Here is a 12,173-nt window from a genome sequence, read left to right as displayed (position 1 = left end):
TTTTCTGATTCTCATATCAAGGGGATAAAACCCATCCAGAAAAGCTGCTGTAAAGTACCGTGGGCAGATCTCATTCCAGGACACCAAGCTTGTCTTTGCTGTAACAGGAATAGCCTCTCCTTACCCACTGTCTGAGTATTTGAGACTTGAACCTGATCTTCTCAAATTGCAGTGCAATATATGGCAATTACATCATCTGAAGATCTTTCAATAGGGAACTGCAATATATATATATATAATTGTATATATATAAGATATATATATATATCTTTTGCATGAGCAGGCACCGGGAATCAAACCCGGGTCCCCGCATGGCAGGCGAAAATTCTGCATGCTGAGCCTCTGTGGCCAGCCCAGAACTGCAATGTTTAAACAAAGACAATTTCTAACTTTAAAAAAATATCACTTAGTATGAAAACTTTTAGAATCAAATTTCAAGCCACTGTATGTCCAGGTACCATGTCAAACAGGTTTAACCTCAGACATGCAGGAATGCACGTCACTCTGACAGGCTGCACTCTAAATGGCAGGCCTCCCCATGTGACCCAGGTCTGACACTCAGTCCAGAGTCAATAGAAGAAAAGATTAGGATCATTTTCATGCATCATAATTTACGCCATGTCTCTGTTTCCTCCCAAATGCAGAAAAGTATCTAATTCCTTCTAGATGAAATACTGTCTCAGAAGAAAACAAGGGACGGGATGTTGTTTGTTTTTTAGTTAAGTTGCACCATGTAAACATAAATATTTTTATTCCTGGGTTGGATGCAAATGCTGTTGAGTCCTCCATCAGTTTCTTCATTCTTTTGTAACATATCATATTCATCTTATTTTGGGTTACAAAATTTTCAGCCAAATTTCCATTGTGGGTAAAAAAAGATATGATATTGAGAAGTCAAAAAAGAAGAATGATATTCAAGGGCCAGGAATAATTTTTTGTTGTAGTCTATATTAGTTAAAGCTTTATTAAAATATAGTTTCTAGTTTTGGTCATTGCCTTCTTTATTGTAGAACGAACGCCCCAAATAATTGAAGTAATGGACAATTGAACTTAAATGACTAGGTCAGGGAATTTTTTTTTTGATGTGAAATTAGAAAATTGGAGAATATTGGAAAGGAAGGGCTGAAGGGTATTTAGAGATATGGAAGTTCGAGTACCAACATCCTTTTACATATAAGAAAACAGAGATGCAGGAAGGTCAAGTTCATCAGTCTACATCGCTAAGTGTTGTTCAAGCTGGGACCAGAGCTTGAGTCTCCCGACTTCCAGTCTAAATGCAATTTTCACTAAGGCAAAAGAAGTGATGTGACAATTGACATCTCTGGAATGAATCAATTCATGTGATTATTCCTATGCCCTCAAGTGCTGCCTTTGTATCTTTAGTGTAGAAAACATACTTCTCCCTTCTTCATTGTCCTCCATTGTGTAGAGCCAAATGATATGAATTCCCATTGAATGTGTAATGTACAACTCAGTCTTCCTGACTGTGGAGGATAAAAAGAGAAAAGACTTTGATCTGCATTGTTATGGATTGAGTTATGTCCCCTAAAAAGCTATGTTGATGTTGGAATCCCCAGTACCTCAGAATGTGACCTTCCTTGGAAATAGGGTCATTACAGATGGAGTTGGAGGTATGGTGAGACCTGAATCTGATATGACTGGTGTCCTTGTAAGAAGAGGAGATGTGGACACGGAGAGACAGAGGGGAGAACTCCACATAATGACTGAGGCAGAGAAAGCTGTGAATTGCTGACAAACACCAGAAGCTAGAGGAAGCATGGAACAGGTTCTTCCCTACGGACTTCAAAGGAATTGTGACCCTGCCAATACCTATATTTTGGAATCCTAGCCTTCAGAACTGTAGGATAATGAATTTCTCTTGTTTTAAGCCACCCAGTTTGTAGTGATTTTTTACATACCCCTACCAAACTAAGACAAACATTAGGAAGTCCCTGACTTTAGAAGGGCTATCAAACGTGGTTGTAGAGCTTCCACCCTTGGAAATATTGAAACGATAATTAAAAACCATCTCTGCTTGGTTATATAAACACTCATTCTGAAGTTAAATACTGAGACATAACTTTTTTTTTTTGCTTTTGCATTCTTTTTTTTTTTTTTTTTAAATATCCACACACGTATTGTCTAACCATATTATATAATCAGTGGCTCATAATGCCATCACATAGTTGTGTATTGTTCACCAAGATCATTTTTAGAACATGTGCATCACTCAGAAAAAGAAATAAAAAGGAAAAAAACCTCATACATCCCATACCTTACCCCTTCCTCTCATTGATCCACAGTCTAAGATATAACTTCTTGAGGGTGTCTCTAGGTACAAGAAGTTATTATTCAGCCCAACCTCATCTGCATCTTTTGTCTCTCTCTATGCCTAAGCATAGCCCCTTTGGATCCATTCTGATTTTTAACTTCTCCCCTTGTTAACTGCAACCTTCTATTTTTGAGATTGATGATCCCCTCTTCTATCTTTCCAAAATGTATTTTATATATTCTTTTTCTGATCAAAATATGTGTAGTTTGTTTGATTACCCCCAAACATTAGTGACTTGTATATAATTTTTTCTCTTTTAATTTATTATTTATGTTATATATGGTAAATATTGTGTGCACTTACAATTAAAAAAATTAACATACAGTGCAATTGACTTTGTGTGTTAAATTTAAGGAACAAAGGACTTCAAACACAAAGAGAATAATTCATCAAAGCAAATAAACAAACAAACAAATAAATGAAACTCAAGAGCTTATACAGACCACGACTGTGGGCATTTATATGGCATTCTTATGAGTTCACAATTCCCATTGTCTTCAATATATGACACAAAACAAAATTAATTTAGACAAATTAGAGGAACTGCTGTACTTAATCACTTCAAAGTCTAAATTAAATTAAATATATTTTGAAGTTTAAAGAAAATAAAGTAATGGCTAATAGTATTTTAAGCCAGAGAGACTGATTACATCTACTTTTTAAAATGAAGAGACATGAATTACTTATAATTTGAAGTTTAGACATATATATTTATATAGGAAAAAGTACTCAGCAATAATATGTTCTCAGGGGTAGGATATAAATGATCCTATTTTTATGGAGTTTTGGAGTTTAGGAGGCATTTCTTTATCATCTCATCTCACTCCCAAAACCATCTTGGGACTTGAGTTAGAAGGTCCACAACCTGAAGTGAAGCTGGGACTCAAACCATATATCTGGTGATTATAAATCCTGTCTCTATCACAGCACTGCTAGACCTTAATTTATTTTCTTAATTAGTTAAACATGTCTTTGTTTTGCTAGATAAACTGTAGTTCAGCCCATTGATCACAAATTCTGAAAGATAAGATTTTGTTTTATCTTTGAGGACAATTGTGAACATGCATTTATTTGGTTTTCCATCTTGCACACACACAATGCAGAAGGCAAGTATGATGCTTGGGAATGCATGCTGACTCTTTAGACCATCACTCTTGGAAAAGCAATTTGCTTTCAAAGATATCCTTAAGTATAGGGAGAAGAGAATCAAAGACGTCTTCCTTGGGTCAGCTCTGAAATGGAGTCACTGAAGCACTTTGGTGAAAAGCAGTAGTACAACTTCTAAAAGGGATAGTGTGTGTGTGCAATGGAGAATTCTCTCTAACATGTAGCATATATGAAATTATGTATACATACAAGTGTGCACACACAAATGTGTGTGTCCTTCAGGCATCGTCTCACTTCCAACTTTTGTTTAAAAGTTTTAGTAAATGCTTAATTCTGTTCCTTATGCAATTTAAAGAGAGGAATTTATGCTGCATGTGCACACAATGCACACACACACACTTGCACACATTCAATATTATGAAAGTGGCCTACTTTATAATGACAACAACACACAATAGCTATTTGAATAAATATTTTTATGACACTTCTAAATTGGAGGTGGCATTATTACAAATGTGGGAAATCAGGGAGATTGACTCCAATAAGTTTAAAATTTCCTACAAAATTGTTTTCTACCACTCAGGATTTGTGTTCTTGTGCAGAAAACCCAAGGTTTGGACATAGAATTTTCCCATTATTATTATTTTATCATGGATGTCCCTTCTTATCTGTATCAAAACTCATACTGATCAATGCATTTCCCATTATCTTTGCAGTTGATGTCAACAGGAAAAGCCAAATAAGGAATAACCTGAACAAATTGATGGTAAAACTGAGAAGAGTATACTGCAGATACTGGATATAAAGAAGGTATGACCATAAAGTTACTTTCTAAACAAGTATTTCCATCCTCATCATACCTCCTGCCAGAGGCTGTGCAGCACGGTGTGGCCTGCAATGCAAACTGTATGCCTTGGCTCTTGGTGCTGGCTCATATTTCCTTCCTGTGACGTACAACGGTCTACAGGAGATTTCATATGGAATGGTTGGTAAAAACCTAGTTTATTTCTGTTTTCTAGCTCTTGATTTTTTATGACTACAGTTCCCTAGAATAGATATGTTTCTCACTAAAAACAGCTCTAAGGGACATACTAACTTATCATCTTGTTCATGAGCATCTTTGGCTGGATTGATGTTGTCTTTTGATTTTCCCAGAACAGAAACTGCAAAGAAAGCTCTGTGGTGCATACTCAATTAGCAGAGTGCTTTCTCAAAAGTGGGTGGGCTCTCTCCATTAGAATGACCTGATTTTCCATGGATGTCTCTTTATTGATCTGGGTGGATTATCTCAAGTGTAGCATTCATTAGTGTATCTGGGTATAGAATGCTTTCAGGGAAAACAGATGTGCAACTTGCCTCCTACTATTTCTCCCCAAAAGCTCCTTTTCAAATACCTCCCTGCTTTGTCTGTACCTCATTATCCACCATGATAAGGATCACAAAAGACAGAGTTAATGGGCTGGAAGATATTTCTTTTTCTTGTTTATTGGAGGCCACTTCTGGGTCACATAACTAACTCTGTCAGCTGACCAGAACTCACCACAATAATTCAGTACCAAAATTAAACAGATGATGATTTCCCACTGGAAATGCAGTGTCTGTTTGGCTGGCAATGAAAGCAAAGAGGGAGTAATGTTTTTTATTTGGGTCTCACAGGGCAGTATGTGTTTAATAGCAGATATTACCAGACTATTTTCATTTATAAAAACTGTGCATCCCATTTTAAAGAAGGAAGAAGCGAGCCTGAGAGAAATGATAAACAGTTCACAAATCTTGACTCCAGTTATTAGGCTCTGCTGTGCTATGGCAAGGATTATTTTTCTTGGGAAAATTAAAATCAAATTTCTGCAATTACCTAAATCTTAACCATTAGCCCCAAGGAGACACCTGCGGCTAGTCAGAATGATGATCCCATTATGCCTATAATCAGGAGCTTTGTTTATGAGCTAAAATCATGTTCCAGAATCTTCTTGTAAATCGCAAATCTTGAGAAGCTCTTAAAATGGTCTTCTTTCACAGAAAAACGCACAGATGCTTGCAATGTCGGGGGGATTCATAGATGCCCAGAGGCAACTTCATTGGTCTTTGTGGAGTAGATGAATGACCCTCATGTTAGACATGTCCCTTACTCTCCCCCCTCCTCTCCATCCCTACCAAAGCTGCCCCAGCCATGACCTTCCTGACCTCATAACTTGACTCTTACCACAGCCTCCTCACTGATCTTCTGTCTCTAGGTTTCGACCCTCCACTGCACACTGAAGCCAAGGTGGATGAGCGAAAGCACAAATGGCAGCATGCTATCCCTTGGCTTCCTTTCTTTCCATGGTTCTCTTCTCCTCACAGGATAAAACCCATATGCACCTCATCTGTACTTGCACATACTCACCTTTTGTCATGTCCTGCCATAAATTCAATGTCTCAGAAGTTTCAGACTTTTTGCACTTTCCAGAACATATTTTTTGAGTCCCTGCCTGTACTTTTAGTAGTCCCCTCAGCCTGAAATCTGTACCTCTCCCTTACTCCCACTACCTTTACTTTGGTAATTTCCATTGTACCTTAATGACACAACTCGGTTGCCTCTTCCACATGCAAACCTGTTCTGACACTCTTCTCTCCGCTTCCCAGCTCTAATTTAGGTGCCCTTCCCCAGGGCACCAATAATATCTTGCACAGATATTATTGCTTAGCAAATTGTATTGTAATTATCTGCCTTTTACATTAGACTGTATCTTATTCTTTCTTATATCCCCAGATCTTAATAAGGGGCTAGTAGAGAAGGATTTTGATAAACATTTGATTGTCAAATGAATGAAAAAATAAAATAAATGAAAGAGGTGCTCAGTTAATTACTAACAGTAATTAGTAATCATGAGTTTTCTGACATTTCGGATAAAGGGTAGCTATTCTTATGCACCTTCAGGATTTAAGAGGGAATATTTTGGTACATTGAATTATATACTCTAACCAGTCTTTAAAAAAGTATTATTATTATTTTAGTTAGAGAAATTGTAGGTTTACACAAGAGTCATGTAAAAAAATATAACATCCCTATATACCCCCCCTATTGCTGACACTTTGCATTAGTGTGCTGCCTTTGTTATAATTGATGAAATTACTGTTAACTATAGTCAATAGTTTATATTAGGTGTATTTTCCCCATGTACTGTCCTATTATTAGCACAGTCACACAATAACTATAATTCATGAAAGAACATTTTTATATTTGTTCTATTAACCCCAGTCCCTCATCTACACAGGGTTCACTGTGTTATACAGTCCCAGGCTTTATCTTCTAACTTTCATTTGAGTAACATACACAACCTAAAACTCCCCCTTTCAACCACATTCACCAATATAGTTCAGCTAGTTACACTCACAGTAATATGCTGCCATCACCACCATCCATTTCCAAACCTTTACAATCAACTTAAATAGAGATTCTGTACAAATTAATCATCTCTAATGGCTCTCCATTCTTTACCCTCAATCTATTCCCTGGTAACCTATATTCTAGATTCTGACTCTATGAGTTTGGTTATTCAAATAGTTTCAAATTAATGGGATCAAATAATATTTGTCTTCTTGTGAGTGGTTTATTCCACTCAACATGATGTTTTCAAGGTACATCCATGTACCTTGTATGTACATCCATGTTGCAGGTATCAGAACTTCATTCCTGTTTTTTTTGGCATTGGCAGGCTTCAGGCAGCAAACCTGGGTTTCATTCCTTTTTTACAGCTGAATAATATTCCATTGCATGTATACACCACATTTAGTTTATCCATTTATTGGTTTAATGGACACTCGGGTTTCTTCCATCTTTTGGAAACTGTGAATAAAGCTGATATGAATATCAGTATCGGTGTGCAAATATCTTTTTGATACCTAGCTTTCAACTCTTCTATGTATGTATCTAGTGGTGGGATTGCTGGGTCATAAAGTAATTCTATACTTAGTTTCCTGAAGAACTGCCAAACTCTTTTCCACAGGGGCTACACCATTTTACACTCTCACCAGCAATAAATGAATGTCACTGTATCTCTGCATCCTCTCCAACACTTGTAGATGGATTTTTTAAATAGTAGCCATTCAAGTGGGTGTGAAATTATATCTCATTATTTAAGTCTTTGATTTCTTTTAGCAATGTTTTATAGTTTTCTGTGTTTGAGTCTTTAATGTCCTAGGTTAAGTTGATTCCTAGGTATTTGATTCTACTAGCTGCTATTGTAAATGGAACTTTAAAATTTTTTTTCCTCAAATAGCTCATTACTAGTGTATAGAAACACCACTGATTTTTGTATTTTGATCTTCTATCCCGCCATTTTGCTGAACTCACTTATTAGCTCAATAGCTTTGTTGTAGTTTTTGGGGGGGATTATTTAAATATAGGATCATGTTATCTGCAAATAGTCAAAGTTTTAATTCTTCCTTTCCAATACAGATATCTTTTATTTATTTTCTTGCCTAACTCTGGCTAGGACTTCCAGCACAATGCCACCAAAGTATGGAAATCCTTGTTTTGTTCCATTCTCTAGATGGAAATTGTTCAATCTCTTATAATTGAGTAAGATGCTAGTTGTGCATTTTTCATATGTGACCTCATCATCTTGAGGAAGTTTCCTTCTATTCCTATTTTTTGAAGGATTTTTAATCAGGAAAAGTTGCTGGAATTTGTCAAATGCCTTTTCTGTCAGGGTCAGGTTCATGTGTCAACTTGGCCAAGTGGTGGTGCCTGGTTGTCTGGTTGGCCAAGTGCTGGCCTGTCTGTTGTGATGAGGACATTTCATAGAATTAAATCATGATCATGTCAGCTACATCCACAGCTGAAATCTAATCACTGGAAGCCTTTTAAGGAGGAGTCAGAAGAGACAGTTTCTTCTCCCTGCTTCGGCCGGCAAAACTCTCCAGTAGAGTTCATCCAGACCCTCCATTGGAATCGTCAGTTTCACAGCCTGCCTTGTGGATTTTGGACTTTGCATTTGCATGGTTACATGAGACACTTTTATAAATCTTATATTTGCGAGTGTTTCCTGTAGTTTCTGTTTCTCTAGAGAACCCTAACTAATACATGTATCCATTAAGACCATCCTGTGTTTTACTCCTTCCTTTTGTTGGTGGGTGTGTTACATTAATTGATTTTCTTATGTTGAACCACCCTTGCATACCTGGGATAACACCCATTTGATCCTGGTGTATAATTCTTTTAATACACTCTTGGATTCAATTTGCAAGTATTTTGCTGAGGATTTTTGCATCTATATTGATAAGAGAATTTGGTCTGTAATTTTCTTTTCTTGTAGTATCTTTCCTGGCTTTAGTATTAGGGTGATGTTGGCCACCTACAATGTGTTAGGTTGTGTTCCCTCTTCAATTTTTTGTTAGAGCTTGAGCAGAGTTGGTGTTACTTTTTCTTGGAATGATTGTGAAATGTGATTGTTAAACCTTCTGGTCTGGGGCTTTACTTTCTTTGGAGGTTTTGATTGATGACGTCAGTCTCTTTACTTGTAATGGTCTGTTGAGTCTCTACTTGTCACAGAGTCTGTGTAGTTTATTCTTTTGTGTATCAGAATTTATCCATTTTGTCTAGGTTGTCTAATTTGTTGGCATACAGCTGTTCATAATATCCTCTTACGATTCTTTTCAGTTTTGTGGGGTCATTAGTAATGTACCCCCCCCATTCCTGATTTTATTTATTTGCATCTTCTCTCTTTTTTTTCTTTATCAGTTGAGTTAAGGGTTCATCATTATTATTTGAACTTCTTAAAGAAACAATTTTTTGTTTTATTATTCTCTTTATTCTTTTTTATTTTCAATTTCATTTATTTCTGCTCTTTCTTATTTCTTACCTTCTGCCTGTTTTGTGATTAGTTTCCTGTTCTTTTTATAGTTACTCCAGGTGTGTGGTTCAGTCTTTGATTTTAGCTCTTTTTTCTTTTTTAACAAAAGTGTTTAGAGCTATTAATTTCCCTTTCAGCACTTCCTTCACTGTATCCCATAAGTTTTGATGTGTAGTATTATCATTTTCATTCACCTCTAGATATTTACTGATTTCCTTGCAATTTTTTCCCTGACCCATTAATTGTTTTATAGTGTGTTGTTTAACTTCCATATGCCTGTGAATTTTCCAGTTCTCAGCCCATTATTTGTTTCCAGCTTTATTCCATTATAGTCAGAGAAAATTCTTTGTATGATTTTGATCTTTTAAAATTTTTTGAGACTTGTTTTGGGCCCCAATCTGTGGTCTAACCTGGGGAATGATCCAAGTACACTTGAGAATAATGTATGTCCTGCTGTTTTGGGGTGCAATGTTTTGTATATATTTGCTAGGTCTAGTTCATTTACCATATTATTCAAGATCTTTGATCCTTATTGATCCTCTGTCCAGATGTTTTATCTATTTATGAGAGCAGTATATTGAAGTCCCCCACTATTGTTATAAGGACATCTTTATTTTTTTTTTGCATGACCAGGCACTGGGAATTGAACCTGGGTCTCTGGCATAGCAGGAGAGAATTCTGCCACTGAGCCACCATTGCACCACCTGCCCTTCCCTAGATGCTGTGCAGTGTTCTTCTGCAGTCCTGAGCCCCAAAACTATTGTTTCAGAAGGTTTTGCCTGTTCAATAGCTGGTTTGGTGGAAGGAGTAAGTCCTGGAACTCTGTACTCCACAATCTTCACCAGAAGATTTCTGTATTTTTATTTTAAATTTAATTAATTTTGTTTAAAAAATTTTAATACAATATTATTGAAATATATTCACATACTATTACAATCCATCATAACTATGCAGCCAGTGGCTCACAGTCTGCATACTTTTAATCTTTTATGTTCAAATGTATTTTTATTAAGATATATTTATACACCATACAATCCATCCAAATTGTACAATCAGTGGTTCACAGCAGCATCACATGGTTGTGCATTCATCACCATGAGCAATCGTAGAACATTTTAATTGCTCCCCAGAAAAAGAAATGGAAAGAAAAGAAAAAAAGGAAACCTAAACATGCCATACCCCTTAACCTCCCCACATTAACTCCTAGAATTGCATTCTATCCAATTAAAGACATACAATAAGAATAAGTTAACTGAGAGACAGTGTAGTATTGCCAGAAATATGTAGATTGGTGGAAAAGAATAAAACATCCAAAAGTAGATCCATATAAACATGGACTTTTGTTTTTTTTTTGCTGTATAGTTATACAATCATTAATCAAAGATAAGGGCTACTGGATTATAGTATACCAATTTCTGATCTTCCTTCTAGCTCTTCTTTTTTTTTATTAATTAAAAAAATTAACTAACACAACATTTAGAAATCATTCCATTCTACATAGACTATCGGTAATTCTTAATATCATCACATAGATGCATATTCATCATTTCTTAGTACATTTGCATCGATTCAGAAAAAGAAATAGAAAGACACCAGAAAAAGAAATAAAATGATAATAGAGAAAAAAATAAATTAAAAATTAAAAAATAAAATAAAATAAAAAACTATACCTCAGATGCAGCTTCATTCAGTGTTTTAACATAATTACATTACAATTAGGTAGTCTTGTGCTGTCCATTTTTGAGTTTTTGTATCCAGTCCTGTTGCACTGTCTGTATCCCTTCAGCTCCAATTACCCATTATCTTACCCTATTTCTATCTCCTGATGGTCTCTGTTACCAATGACATATTCCAAGTTTATTCTCTAATGTCGGTTCACATCAGTGGGACCATACAGTATTTGTCCTTTAGTTTTTGGCTAGTCTCACTCAGCATAATGTTCTCTAGGTCCATCCATGTTATTACATGCTTCATAAGTTTATTCTGTCTTAAAGCTGCATAATATTCCATCGTATGTATATACCACAGTTTGTTTAGCCATTCTTCTGTTGATGGACATTTTGGCTGTTTCCATCTCTTTCCAATCATAAATAATGCTGCTATAAACATTGGTGTGCAAATGTCCGTTTGTGTCTTTGCCCTTAAGTCCTTTGAGTAGATACCCAGCAATGGTATTGCTGGGTCGTATGGCAATTCTATATTCAGCTTTTTGAGGAACCGCCAAACTGCCTTCCACAGTGGTTGCACCATTTGACATTCCCACCAACAGTGGATAAGTGTGCCTCTTTCTCCACATCCTCTCCAGCACCTGTCATTTTCTGTTTTGTTGATAATAGCCATTCTGGTGGGTGTGAGATGATATCTCATTGTGGTTTTGATTTGCATTTCTCTAATGGCCAGGGACATTGAGCATCTCTTCATGTGCCTTTTAACCATTTGTATTTCCTCTTCTGGTAGGTGTCTGTTCAAGTCTTTTTCCCATTTTGTAATTGGGTTGGCTATCTTTTTGTTGTTGAGTTGAACAATCTCTTTATAAATTCTGGATACTAGACCTTTATCTGATATGTCGTTTCCAAATATTGTCTCCCATTGTGTAGGCTGTCTTTCTACTTTCTTGATGAAGTTCTTTGATGCACAAAAGTGTTTAATTTTGAGGAACTCCCATTTCTTTCTTTCTTTCTTCAGTGCTCTTGCTTTAGGTTTAAGGTCCATAAAACCGCCTCCAATTGTAAGATTCATAAGATATCTCCCTATATTTTCCTCTAACTGTTTTATGGTCTTAGACCTAATGTTTAGATCTTTGATCCATTTTGAGTTAACTTTTGTATAGGGTGTGAGATACGGGTCCTCTTTCATTCTTTTACATATGGATATCCAGTTCTCTAGGCACCATTTAT

At 36.1% G+C, this 12,173-nt stretch overlaps 1 long non-coding RNA gene across 1 annotated transcript in view; it reads left to right on the top strand.

Annotated features, from left to right (window-relative positions):
- LOC143646293 (uncharacterized) overlaps nucleotides 1-12,173 on the top strand; it is a 78,452-nt gene that overhangs the window by 36,167 nt on the left and 30,112 nt on the right. Inside the window, exon 2 of the long non-coding RNA XR_013157449.1 lies at nucleotides 4,156-4,249. This is a non-coding gene — a long non-coding RNA (uncharacterized LOC143646293). The remainder of the gene's footprint in view (nucleotides 1-4,155; nucleotides 4,250-12,173) is intronic.

The sequence above is a fragment of the Tamandua tetradactyla genome, chromosome 9, assembly GCF_023851605.1.
Source record: "Tamandua tetradactyla isolate mTamTet1 chromosome 9, mTamTet1.pri, whole genome shotgun sequence".
NCBI lineage: Eukaryota > Metazoa > Chordata > Mammalia > Pilosa > Myrmecophagidae > Tamandua > Tamandua tetradactyla.
Note: the sequence above shows the minus strand (reverse complement) of the source record. Positions and strands in the feature narration are given on the sequence as shown.